The sequence below is a fragment of the Atractosteus spatula genome, chromosome 1 (genome assembly GCF_055471065.1).
Source record: "Atractosteus spatula isolate fAtrSpa1 chromosome 1, fAtrSpa1.hap1, whole genome shotgun sequence".
NCBI classification, from domain to species: domain Eukaryota; kingdom Metazoa; phylum Chordata; class Actinopteri; order Semionotiformes; family Lepisosteidae; genus Atractosteus; species Atractosteus spatula.
In genome coordinates, this window is record NC_142706.1 from 2,648,284 (window position 1) to 2,662,795 (window position 14,512).

General features: G+C 38.2%; 1 pseudogene; it reads left to right on the forward strand.

The window, feature by feature from the left end:
• The first annotated feature begins 6,462 nt into the window (after window positions 1-6,462).
• On the forward strand, window positions 6,463-6,583 carry LOC148840399 (5S ribosomal RNA; annotated as a pseudogene).
• Window positions 6,584-14,512: the final 7,929 nt, after the last annotated feature.

A 14,512-nucleotide genomic window follows, 5' to 3' on the forward strand; every position in this document is an offset into this window, starting at 1 on the left:
GGTTTTAACAATCAGATCGTGAATCTCAGTTGCATGTAGAGTTTAAGTTCCATTGATTCCGATGATTGAAAGATCACAATATATGGAGGAGAAGTTGTAGTTGTGATGTATAAAGGAATTGTCAGGAATGCCCAACCTATCAATGCAAAAAATACAGTAATGTATGTCAAATATTATCTGTGCCAAGAAGGTGGTATTGTTTTATTTTCCAGAACATGATGCCTCTCAACACACAACTCCCATGCAATGAAACAAGATTTCCATTGAATCCCTGAAGTTATTTAGACGATCCCTATGAACAAGACCCAGCAAATCCACTTCCTAGGAGTCTTTCAAACGGATTGTATGCCAGGAAAAAGCTTCAGCTCAGGATTAATGATCTCACCCAAGAAATGCTGCTGAGCATTAGGTAAGAGGCAGCCAAACAAAACATTAATCCTGCTAACATTTTCCCTGCACCATATGTGATTCTAGAACGACGAGGTTGTCTTTGCTTGTGTTGAGGTTTTTTTGTGTAAATGAAAATTTCAGTTGAAGGTACTGTATGCTAGAGTTTTATGGAGGGAAGAAATACATAGATTGTTTTGCCTTCTCCAGCAGAAGCAGAAATAGAAAAGGAATACTGTGTCAAGCTGGTTCTCTGTCTCTGTCAGTTACTGACACAAGATATATGGATGTGAAATTAATGAGAGTGTATATCAAACCAAGGTGGAGGTTTAGCCAGTAGAACATCCTTCAGGTACTCAGATAGGGAACATTTCCTTTGTCATTGTCTCTAAGTAATGCAGACAGATGTTAATCTGTGTAAATATTGCAAATCTACAAAGGATTTAGGGCATTTTATAGACCGGTAATGAAATATCTAGGTTTCAGCATAATTCTGATGCTTTACTGGAGGTTATATTGAAAGCAAAAGTTGTTGAGTTTTACATCAATGTAATGTACTTTAAAGACTTAAGTTGACATACTTCACGATGACCTGTTAAACCACAAACTACAGCATGTTCCGAACAATGTTTTTTTAAGAAACTTTTGAAATCTCTACTCATATTTTATTGTAACCAAACCCAGTCTGTTACTGCTTGTTGTTCAGCTACAACCCATCAGCATCAGCTTGGGAGAGAAAGAGACATACTGTATGAGCCTGTCTTAAGTGTCAGTTGGAATTTTATTATTATTATTGTTGTTGTTATTTATTTGCTGAGAAAAAGCAGAGAAAGGCTGCACACCGCTCAAATAATTATTGTAAGAAGATTTGGGGCAGCTTTTCCAGAGAGGAGAAAACATGATCACTTATTTGCAGTAAGAGACATTTTTCTTTCAACTAAGGAGGACAAGAGAGTGACTGTACTTGGTCTCAATACTGGATTAGTACATACAGTACAAAAAAACTAAGGAATTAAGAACAGAATATCATTAGAAATGATCTGTCATCACTTTTGGAAGAAGGTTTGTATAAAATATCATGAGGTAGAAGAAATGGCTTTATTACCTGGAGAGTATGCAAAATAATAGGCTGTGATTGCTTAATTGTTTCTACTATTCTGCTAGCAGAGAATGTACAGTGATTGTCTTCCAGCTTCCAGGCAGAGTAGCGCATTTGTCAAAGGCATGCAGCCGCATTGACGTTGATCCCTTCTTTTGCCAGACTTCTTCTGTTCTCTTGCCTCTTTGTAATTGTCATTATTAGGTAAGACTTCAAAGAGATTTAAATATTAACTGGATGTCTCCTCTGGTCCGGATTAAACCAAAACACCAGCTGCAAACCTCAAACCAAGTACAAGAGGGTTCCATTGGACAGGCAAGACACCTCTGGTAAACAAAAAGCCACCGTCAAATCCCAGTTTGTAATTTTCACATAGCAAAGGAGTTGAAATTTAACAGAGTCAAGGCCTCTGGCCTGTTTTTGGAAATTGTCTGGAATGTGGGAACTCTTTCATCTGGGAAGATTAATCCACCAAGCGTTTAAGGCACCTCTTGACAGTCTCTCAACTATTACAAACAGTTTATATGATATTATACACATACAGTTCAGTATAAACTGTATGTATATACAGTATGTTAGAGGAGCACAAGCTATCGTCTACTGATTGTGCTCTTAGGTGAGGCAAGCATGTAGGTGGGGTGAGACACTTCCGTTTAACATAAAAAATTCAACTGATTACTGTACCTCCTCACTATTGCTTCAAATCACTTCATTATATTGAAACAGCAGAGAGAAATAACATTGTATTATTTTGATATGCTATTATACTACTACAAATTAGAAACAGTATATCAGATATTGAACGTACTGTATGTGGACCAGACATATATTACTTTTTTAACTCATTTAAACCTGTTAGCTGTCCAACACATGTGAGAGCTTGATATTTTCAAACCGGTTCTCTCTTGCTAAGATTAAAACCGCAGCACAGCTGCATTAACATTCCAGCACAAAATAGAATCAGGAAAAAGCTGCTGATATATTTAATAGTCGATATTGAAAATGGGACAGTCTTCATACAGTATGTATAACTAATACATACAGTAAGCAAACATTTCATTTAACCGTGAAAAATGGATGTTTATTTTTAATTCATATTAATTGTTGAAATAGCACATCCAGTTCTAATTTCCTGTTCTGATGTGCATCTGGAAGACGCTCACAAAAAATATTTAGCTGTATGTTTATGTGAGTATTTTGGCTGGAAAAGTCAGTTGAGAATAAATTCTCGTTAACACAGAAGGCTCGTGCGATATGGTAGGCTCACACCATTGTCGTACAGAAGACAAAGCAGTGACAGAAAGAACAACACTCGGTGCTCAATTTAAATAACTTAGCAGCGTGTGGCAGCAGTAAGATGTTCAAGTGTCAGGCATCAGAGATTTAATCATACAGCTGAAAACTCCCTCAGATGCCAAGGTGCACAGTTTCAGCCCACTCTGCATAGTGTTCCAGTGATTAGAAGTGGCAAATATAAATGGCTCGTTCCCCCAGCTGGCACTTGCCTTCACGAGGTTCAGTGTGATGAGGTTCCATCCCTACTTCCAGCCATTTTCTAATCATTTTATCCAACAGAGGGCAGTGAGGGGACTGGGCAAGCAATGGGACATACATCTGGCACGTCCGTCCCTCATAGGGCAATGATTCCCCCCAGTGCAAGTTTTCCCAGAAGCCAATTAACCCACCAGCATATCTCCTGACTGCAGGAGGAAACCGGAGCACTCAGAGGAAACCCGTGCGAACACGGTGGGAACATGCAAACGCCATCCAGATAGAGAGCGACGCAGGGCTAGAATCGAACCCAGGGCTCAGGGGCGGTGAGATAGCAGTGCTAAGCCCCGAGCTAAGGTGCCGCTGCCCACGATAAACGTCCTGCGTCTTAAATTATAAGAGAAGCGAAATAAATTCTTCTGATTCAAAGGTTATTATTATTATTATTATTATTGTCATGTCATTTGCCAAACCGCTTTATACACCATACGGTGTCGCGGGAAGCCGGAGCCTACCTGGCAAGCAACAAGCGCAAGGCAGGGTACACCCTGGAGGGGGTGCCAGTCCATCGCAGGGCCAGTGCAAGCCAGTCATACATGGGGACAATGTGGAGGCCACGGTAAAGACCGAGCGGGGAAATTTAGCCCGGACACAGGGATAACTCCCTACTCTTATCGAGAAGTGCACAGGGATGTTTGATGACCACTAAGAAACAGGACCACGGTTTAACGTCTCAACTGAAAGACTGTATTGTTGTTATTATTATTATTATTATTAATAATAAGCATCACTTATTATTAAAAATTATCATCATCTACCTGTTGCATACAAAACATGACATTGTGTAACACAAAACTGATTTTTAATCATCCTTTTTGGAATAAAATAAAACTCTTTTTATATTCGGAAAAATTAGCAAGGAAAGAAGATAATTAGAAAAAGTTATCTTCCAATTATGCTGTATGAACTAGTCATGCATGTAATTGTATTGAGCTTTATAATATGTATTGTTAGCCTGAATGAACAACAATGGATACAATACTAATGAGAGTTTCTGATCACGGTCATTGAAAGCTTTAAAATGCTACCTAAAGAAGATAAAAAATCGTTAAAAAATACCATTCTGCTTGAAATATGCTAAAAAGTCTTTGTGTAATGTAATTGATAACACAGCTCAACAGCTTGTGGAAACAGCAAAACTAACGTTCAAAAGAACTAAAACATGTTTTTAAAAGAGGTCTATGGACATGCACAGCTGAAATGAGATCACCAATTCAACATTGCTTCTATAGGATATTTAAAGCTACATTACATGCAATTTTGCATGCAAAAAATGATTGTTTTGTGCCAATTCCAAAGTTTAATCATTTAAAAAGCATATTTATATGACTTTGTATTGGAGATGTGATGGACCACAGTGAAAAACAAAGCTGTAGGAATCCAGCATAAAGCCTCAGCAATATTGACTATTGCCTATTAATGGCAAAGACAAACAACTGTAAAACTGTCTGCTTTATCTTCATTGTCACCATTCTCCCACGATGGCTTGAGCAGCAGTCTGACCTTTTCATCCACGTTGGATCAATTATATTCAAGCATCTGACAAACAGCATTAACATGTCCTTTAATCCTTTTCATTTGGTCCACCACCCCATGCGGATTATTAGAAGGGAAAAGCAATACACGCAGCCCATTAACACATGTGTTGACATTTGTGGACTTTGTGGTTATTTACTCTGATTTGGTTACCTACTGTATGTGAGCTTTAATCCTTGTGCATAAAAACACTGCGAGGTTTCAAAACAGCTCATGAAGCTACAGTAATCAGGGCCTGGTGGTGATGAGGATTGGTACTATTATGTTGTCTTTGAGGAGAAATGTATTGCTCAATGAATTGCCCTGTTTATTTTATTGGGCTGTATGTACTGTACTGTAGCGTCACACTAAGTACAGTACCAGCACACGATATGCATTGTGCACCAAATGTTGAACTTCATCTAGCGCTTTTATATTCTCAACAACCACAAGACCTGGAAGAGGTAACAAGGAAATGAACTATGAGAACATGGGGCAATGCAAATACAAAGTATTTGTGTCTGAACTGACAGAGTGTATAGAAATGTAATCTGAATTATTTGACGAAATGCACAGCTGAAATGAGAGGTGTCAGTGATTGGAGGTGGAGGGGATCAAAACCCAGCTAACACATTGCTGTTAAACAAGGAAATTCACCTGAATTTCCAGCAAAATGCTCCGCTAAATTAATGGGTGCAAATTCAAGTTGCTTAGGCTCAAAGTGGCGGCCAAATAGATACGAAAAAGTAAAACATGCCGCCCTGTGGGCTACAGACCGATAAAGCTTCCATGTGCCACTTTTTGTGCTCATGGCTGCTGTGTTGTTTTGTGTAAGGGTTAAATACATCTTTAATAAAAAAAGTACTTAACAGTTCTGGTCTGGGTTCAGTCAATTACAAGTGTAAGTGTAAGTATAATTATCACAAGTGTATTATTTTGTTGTTTGGTTTTGGTATAAATTAACACTTAAGGCTTTCAAAACATCCTTCCCGCAGATAAACAATAATATTCAAGAAATTGTTAGCAACGTCTTTTCTCCTTTACCCTTGAGCTTGGAGGATAAATGTCTGACTGCACTTCCATTCTTGCCTAAAACCAAGCCAGTTAGCAAGGTTTGTATGGAAAATGTGTTGAGAATGAAGAAACTGCATCAATGGAGACTGTGGGTCATGACTGCTACAGTATGATTAACAGGGGGCAGTTGTGTTTGGTTAATGAAAAGTCAACATATATCATTTTTTTCTAACTCAGAAAACGCACTAAGATGTAATCCCTACTGAGTCTATGACATAGGTTTGTGACACAGTTTAAACATCTAGTTTTAAAGTGTTTTGTTTTTCAAAGGAAAACTTTTAAGGCACTTTAGAGTTGGACACCATGTAAAATTCTTTCACGGTACCGATGTATTTTCAAATTGTTATTAAATAATTAATATCATAGAGGACAAGAAATATAAATCAACTTCTTTATGTGGGTTTCTCCTTCACTGATGCTTTTATGAGCTCATATTTCTAGTTTACAACAAATGAAAGATGTGTGTCAGTAATGCAGACCAGAGAGAATTCTCTAGCAGGAAATACAGATGAGCTCTTAAATCTTTCTCAAAAATGTTTAATTAAAAAGCCATTACGTGACATCTTCTATTTTTGTGATGAAATAGCTCATTTTAGAAATACAGCACAATGTTTTTGTTTTTCTAGTCTAGGTGTCTTGCAGATGAACCAGTATTCTGTCCCCACATCTGATTTTATACCTGGCAAGTGTATTTCAGGACAGCTTAATCAATAGCTCATGGGCATTTGGTGGCAGTAGGAAAATCAATTATTTTTTGCTACAACAGTTATCTTTTTTTATTGGTTTGCATTTTCCTAATGAATTTTATTTTAACCATTTCTCCTACAGAAATGTGTGCTTAGGGCTACACCAGCCTGAAAACGTCTGCTCTCATCTGATCTTGGAAGCTAAGCAGGGTTGGGCCTGGATAGTACTTGGATGGGAGACCGCTTGGGAATATACCAGGTGCTGTAAGCTTGGGCTGGTGCGGTGGCTCTGTAGTTAACGGTCTGTGCCTGTGGCTGGAAGGTTAGTGGTTTGTATCTGGCAGCCGGCAGAGGAATCCTACTCCGTTGGGCCCCTGAGCAAGGCCCTTAACCCCAGCTGCTCCAGGGGTGCTGTATAAATGGCTGACCCTGCGCACTGACCCCAAGCTTCTCTCCCTGTCTATGTGTCTCATGGAAAGCAAGCTGGGGTATGTGAAAAGACAAATTCCTAACACAAGAAATTGTAATGGCTGATAAAGTGATCTTATCTTATCTTACAGGGAATCAATCACACAAATAGATATAGATATACTGTAGATATTCAGCAATAGTAGACAATAAATTTCAGTTTTTTGCTCACATGATGGGAGTGATCTTGGAGTGTAAGGCGTTTTCACCATTACTTAAATCTGAGTTGCAGGCTGCTTTGAATGACTAGAGTAAGAGGCCAGTACCAGTAAAAGAGTGTGCCGCAAATGGAATTAACAAAAGTGCTGTGACTGTGGAACTGGGCTGAGAGGCTGCACTGAAAAGCTCTTTGTTTGTTTCTCTGTGTGCTGAGTGGTGGAGGGGGGAGTGACTGGTGGGATAGACTGATGTTTGGCAGAGATGGGAAGAATCCGGGCTTCTCTGGGCAGCCCTGGTTACTGTGCCCTTGTTGGCCATTGACAGGGGAACTAATTCCTCTAATGAATTTGAGCTGTTTTTCCCATTTATAAAGGTTTCCCTTTCCCTAAAATAAAGCGAATGACAAAGCTCATTTCAAGCTGTCTACTCACTGGAATGGACTACTAAATGATACAAACAAAATAAAACCGTCACCAAAAGGCTCATACTGTAGTTCTATGTTGGAAGTGCTTACAGAATGAAAGAAATGAAAGAATGGCTACACTTTATTTAATTTTAGTACTTCTTTCTTTTTATAGGATTTGAAAATGCCCCAAAAAAAAAAAGTAAAGGTTGCATTGATGTAGTGCACTGCCAAGACAGCGAGCTTCTAAGTCAGGGGAAAGAGCTGTTGCCTTGGTGCTACACTTGTGGAAACGTAAAAATGAATATACTTAAATAATTCAAGGAAACGCAATCACTGGCCAACCTCACAGAGGCTGCCATGAGAATCTGTGTGATGTACAGATAAGTTTAATTAAAGTAATAAAGTCTATGTGCACTGCGATGTTACTAACACACACCCATGACTTTCACTCCAGGATTAGCACACAAAGCTTAGAATTTACGAAGTCTCACAAGTGACTTCATTTACTCCAATAAAACCTGGAATGACAGCAAACAGCTCCATGGGCTGAGATCCTCAGGGGAGTGCAGCTCTACCGTTCATCAAGCAGGAAATTCATCAAATGAGGCGAGTGGGAAAAGAAACACATGGTTAGATGTCCTTGGTAGTCCACCAGAGCCGTTTGATAGGAGAATTGTGATCAAACTGAGAAGAGGAAATGCAGCTCATTTTGACTATTTTTATCATCACCAAAGATGGTTCTCATTCATTGCAGTAAGTGCGTACTGATCCTTCATAATATATTCTATAACAAGTGTGATTCTACAGGGTGTAAAAGGTTGCGGAAGATACTCTCTGATTCTTTGTTTTATTCACCATGAACCTGAAGACTTGAAGATGGATTGAAGACACAATTAAGACGGGTAGTGCTGGCACACTCAGCCTGAGGTTAGGGTGTTGGCTTTGAAAGATGTGAGACCTGTTGCCACTTTTATTTCAGTTGCATTTCAACTGCAAGGTCTGACAGGATTGGCCAATCATTTTCTAGTTCTGTTACCCCTTGTCCACAGCTTGAGAAGAAAAGCATTATACTAACAGTCACGTGAATAGCAGTTTCACCAAAAAAAAACAACTCCTATTGAATCTGAATTTCACAATACACAAAAAAGTTTGGAAAAAATATACAGTAAGTACAAAAAAAAATATACAGTAAGTACAAATTCATTTTTTTTTAAGGCTGCACAAGCATGACAAAGTGTGTGCTGGGGGTTTGTGAACAGATACCTAATTGTAAGAAACTACTGTTTGCAAGAACATGAACTAAACTGTTATTTATGTTTATTTTTATATATATCTGCAAGCCCACATTCTTAATGAATCCCATCCACTTATCTAGAAAATCTTATTTCATTCTTTCCATGTTTTTCAACTGCACAGAAGGATGTGCAATTTAGCCTAGACATACAAGATCACTTAAGTGTAGCAAATGAGTCATTGCATAGAAAGTTGTTGTGTTCTGTCTGCATATGACTAGTCTCACCAGTGCAACTTGCATACTGTAGCATAATCATTGAATTAATTAAGTGAAAGGATTCATTCTGTAGAGGCACTGAACTACTGAAAGAAGAAATAAGTCCTATATAAGGTATTTTAATCTTGACCGAGATAATACCCTACAGTATGTTATTTAGTAATGTCAAGCATTCTTAGTTATTATACAGTCTTTAAAAATACCAGAAGCTTCCACAGTAAATGTCAGTTTTTAAACAGGCAATTTACATTACATTACTTATTCATGCAACTCAAGAATAACTGACATGCCAAACTCATGAACTGGCTTTGAACTGAAGTATAATTAATTAGCTCACAAAAGGAATTATTATCACCACCAGCCACAGACAAGTGACACTCATCATGTAAAGATAAGATACAGAACAAATCCCAGCCAGTTAATATTGCAATAGTGTTTTACACCTGAATTAACACTTCCTAAACCATTAAAAAATATGTGTAGTATAAGTATATGCATGGATGACTGTAGCAATAAAATTGGAATTTGAATCCCAGCACAGAGGTTTTGACCCATTTGAAGAGTGGGCTACAGGATTATACTACTGGTGGCTCTTTCAGAACATATGAATCTATCCGCACACCACTGTGTGCTTTTCCTCACTGAAAGAGTCAGGAAACACAGACTGATGATCTGATGGACTGCCGTGATGAGCAGACAATGGTCACCAGTTGCAACGTCCCCAACGGGATTCAGACCTTGATGTGAAACACTCCTGCCAGAAAGCTACAGCAGAGGTGTGTCAGGTACAGTACGGCAGTCGGAGCTGAAGACGCAATGAGGAAGAGGTGGAAAAGATTTTTGATGGTATGGTGGTCGGCACCTGTAGCTGCTTCCTCGTGGATTGAGGATTCCGGGTTCAGTTTTAGCCTTTGCAAATGTTCTGTAAGCTTTTGTGGATGTCTGCCTGCTCCTCTGGGGTGCAGGAGTGCAAGAAAGCTGGGATTAGCTAATTTACACCCTGCCTGCCAAGCTTCCTTCTCTGGTCCTCATGAAGAAGGAGCCTGGGCTGGTCCCCTCATTTCTCTCCCCTGTCAGGAATCTCTGCTGCTGCTGGTGGTTCAAGTGTAAGCTGGATGAAACCCCACAGGAATTCGGAATATTGGGAGGATTTCATCAGGGGATAAAAAAAGATAGTTTCCTATTGAGCAAAATGGGTTTGAATGTCATTCTTAGCCTGAGTGTCGCAGGGAGAATTTAGTTCATACAGTATATGCAGTAGATCTACCCATTCACCAATCACCTCAATGGCTTATGTTGGAGTCCCTCACTTCATTGCTGAAACCTAAAACTTAACACTTAAGTTCAGTAGATTTAGAGGGTCTGTAAGGTTGGCAGAAAGTGCTGTTAGAAGTGACAGTCTGAGGGACAGGCAATTAAAAAGGCAGGAAATAGGAGCAACCGCAGCTTCTATAATCCTAGACCCCTTCTGAAATGAAGGTGGGCTACAATCATCGTGCAGGAAAAAAAAAACATTCAGGTTGATTCTGAATTGCTGATTAGGAAAAAATACATTGAAAAAAATGAAAAAGTAAACGACCATCTGTTTGTAGAGTAGGTGTGACATACAGTAGCAGATGATTTTGTTTCTAGAAAAGTTATTTAGTAAATACATGCTACTGTATATTGAAGACATCTTCTTCACCTGAGTAAATAAAAAAATATGTTACTCTGCTTGTATTTATGATTAATGTGACAATGTTGACAGCAGTAACATTTTTGCTTCACACAGCCTTTTTTATAAAGTTCTTATGGTGCAGAGTCCTTTTCTATGTATCTGTAAAGACAGGTATGAATCAGATCACACATGAACATTTCTCCTCAGTTTTATTTTCCACCTTTCTTTCCCAAAGTGCTGTGATCATCGGCAAAAACATCTTTTCTCATTGAGATGTGCTACTGTGTGGTGGCGGAGGCAAAGAGTTAAGAGTCACACAAAAGAAAATTTGTTCTGGAGTTTTCCAAGGCCTAGTTACTGTACATCTGATACGCAATTCAGCAAATCATGACAAATACAGGTGAGTTATTGGAAAATGCATGAGAGACTTCAGACATCTCTCTGAAACCCACCTGGCAGAGTGACGGACACCCAGCAATGAGGACAGAGTGGGACATGATGAGATGAAGAAAGCAAAGGACCCCCACCCAAAACTACAAAATACAGAAGGGTTAGCGACTCATGTGTTGAAGGCACACATACTGTAGCAGTCAGTGGATGAATGCGTACAATTTACAAGCAGTCCAGATGGAACGTGAAAACTGAGTAGAGGGATATCCTGCATCACTGGAAGCAAACCATCACTCACCCCCTGTCATATGAGAGGCACCCCGCAGTTTGACTCCATTTTCTTCTTTTTGTGTTCAAACGTGACACCAGGAGACACAACCTTGACAGAACACCGAGACATGAAAAACAGGTCTGTAAGTCACTGCAGCTTCGCAGACACCAGTTTGTGAGTGTTCTCACTTTGTAAAATTAATGACACAAAAGGACTTACAGTATACATACAGCATGTGCCTCAGATGGAAGTCACAACAGTTTTTTAACATCCATTAGCTTAATTACTTATGCTTACCAGACCTTGATTTGTCTCTCCATTGCACTCCTGATTGAATGGGAAGGACACAATGTTACATACAGTACAAACACTGGCCACATTGGATACAAGCTGGGGCACAGCATGGCAGCTGGAGATATACAGTAGATAAAGCATACAGTACATTTACAGCGTACAATAAAGCTTATTTACAGTATAGTTAAAATGTCTGTGGTTCGTCCACTAGAGTCCCTGTTCCAAAGTATCATGGGCTTGATATTCAACCATTCACCTGGATTATTAGTGCTTAGGATGTTTGTAGCCATTACAAAAAGCCACAATGTGTGTTTTATTTTGTCTCCTTTCATGCCTTGTAGCTCATTCAGTCTGGTTTATCATCTCCCTCCAGCATCTTTTCACTGTCCAGGACTGGAGTGAGAGGTATGCTAGCCAGAGCTCATTGATCCATATCCAGGCAGCATGCTAGGAACTGGACGCCCTCCATGTGCTAGAGTCCATCTCTAAGAGATCATTAATTTAAAGTGTGGAGCGCATTTCTAATCACCAGTCTACACTGGTTACCACAAAGAAATTAAAACAACTTGTTAAACAATAAAGGGATAATGAAAAGAAAGCGACAAAAGAAATTCTTATTTCAATCTGAAAATTTCATTAGTACACTTATTTACCTGTCTGAGATCCATTTCTATGAGGAATGTTATTATGGGGAGGACCAGGAAAAGAATGCTTCTTGAATATCCTAATTATCCTAATTCACATTTGTATAAAAAAAGAGGCTCGCTCTTAAATTCTGCAAAGGAGCTTGATGCACGATTCTTTGAGAAAATTAATTGCTTTATGGATGATAAACTGTTAGAACAGATTTCAATTATAATCTAATCAGCCCCACTCACGTCTATTAGTGGCCCAGTAAGATGCAGGTTTCTTAATCAAAGGGGGAAGATTTACAAGCTTCGCATTAATAATACTAATCTTTTCTATCTTTGGCACTATTTTGCTTCATGCTCCACGGTTGTATTGAAAATCACCATTTTGTAAGGCATGTAAGTTATTTGATCTGAAATATTTATTAACAGATTACTTCAGATCATAATGATGTATAAGACCTCATCAAGAAGCATTAGGCACAAATCACAAGAGCTTTCATTTAAATTCACATTTATTTATCATGCTCTGAGCACATCTCCCTCATCTCTTAATAACCTTTAATATTCTATTATGCACATTATCCAGTATATAACTAATTATCAACATTTTTACTGTGTACTTTCAAAGGGCAAAGTAATTTTACAAAGTGCTGATCATCACTTTACAAATCTTTGTTAACACTTTATGCTTGTAAAGGTACATGACTGAGATCATATATTCAAAAGTAACAAATGATGTGAGACTTGAATTAGAGGTTATTGTGCCCACAGGTGCTTACTAGATTGTGTGGATTTCTCTCAGTTATAAGATGAGATCACTTTATTGGCCATATACGATTTCTTGTATTAGGAATGTGTCTTTTCGCAGACCCCAACCTGCTCTCCATGATACACATAGACAGGGAGAGAAGCTTGGGGTCAGAGCGCAGGGTCAGCCATTTATACAGCACCCCTGGGACAGTTGGGGTTAAGGGCCTTGTTCAGGGGCCCAACAGAGTAAGATTGTTCTGCCAGCCACAGGATACGAACCAGCAACTTTCTAGTCACAGGCGTAGATCCTTAGCCACAGAGCCACCACACCACTCATAATGTTTTATTTGAATGGGGTCTTACTGTACATTATGCGATCTGTCTTACACTATTGTAGAGGATGCACATGACAATAATATGATTCATAATCCTTTATGACCATTGTCCCAGAACATATTACAGATACAGTATGTAATTGTTACACTAAGAATACATTTTCAAGACTTGTGCAATAGTAAGTTTTAGAATTAGAATTAGGGCTAGAGTTACAGTTCATATACAGTAGGGCTATGAAACCTACAGTATATAAGCCAGTGTTAAATATAAGTATAATATAAGTAAATTAAACATAACCTTAAATTTAAATATAACCTTAAATTTTGACTCCTAGAATAAATATCTTCCAGGCAAAATAAAAAGGACCCTTATGAAATTCTTTGAAGATAGCCAACATCGATTTCTATTTGAAACATCCTTGATCTTTGATTTTTAAACAACCTTGTACTGTAGGCAATTGATAATTAAGTAATAATCAAATATAATATATGTATTGCATATTAGTAAACTATTGCATCTCCTTGTATTATACTATATTTCTCCCATGCAAAACAAGTGTGTTTATTTTTCCTGCTTTTAACCAATTAACAATTTTATTTTTATTTATTTCAATAAATAGACCTTGGTTTGAATCTTCTAAGACTAAGGGTAGTGCATATTTATTTATCTGGCATGGAGTCCTAAATTAGTTTCCAGTGTGTTTATAACGAAGAACTAGACTGCCAGACTTTCTAACACATCTGAGACAATGTGTCTGTATTTTCTACAATAATAAAATTAGCATAGGGGTTTCTTGTTTTGTAATATGATTTCATTTGATCTTTATATTTTATGACGTTTGCATATTTTGACGTCTTGATTTGCAGGACATAGAAGACAGTTTTCCAAAGTACTGCTGTATCTACAATAATTTATTTCTAAATCACTTAAAATACAGTAGTAATCAAAGTTGGAAATGAAGCCTAACTCCACTGAAATAACTGTGGTTATTTCAATATCATTACAGTATTAGTTTACCTTAAGCTTCAGAGCAGGTCAATGCTGAGCATTTAAACAATGTTTGTCATCTTGTTTTCTTCTTCCATCTTTTAAAATCAATGGCTACAGGTAAACCAAAGTACAGAAAACTGACCAACTAAGTAGTGTTCATAATTTTTGTGAAAGTAAATTCTAGTTAATTGTGACTGTACAAATTGTACAATATTATACCAACATGTACTGTATGTGTGGATTCGGCTATGCGGTACAGTCTATTTTTTGCAGAGATGTGTTAAATATAGTCTCAGCATTGCACAGTATTCACTGGGCTGATTCTGAAGGGCTATCG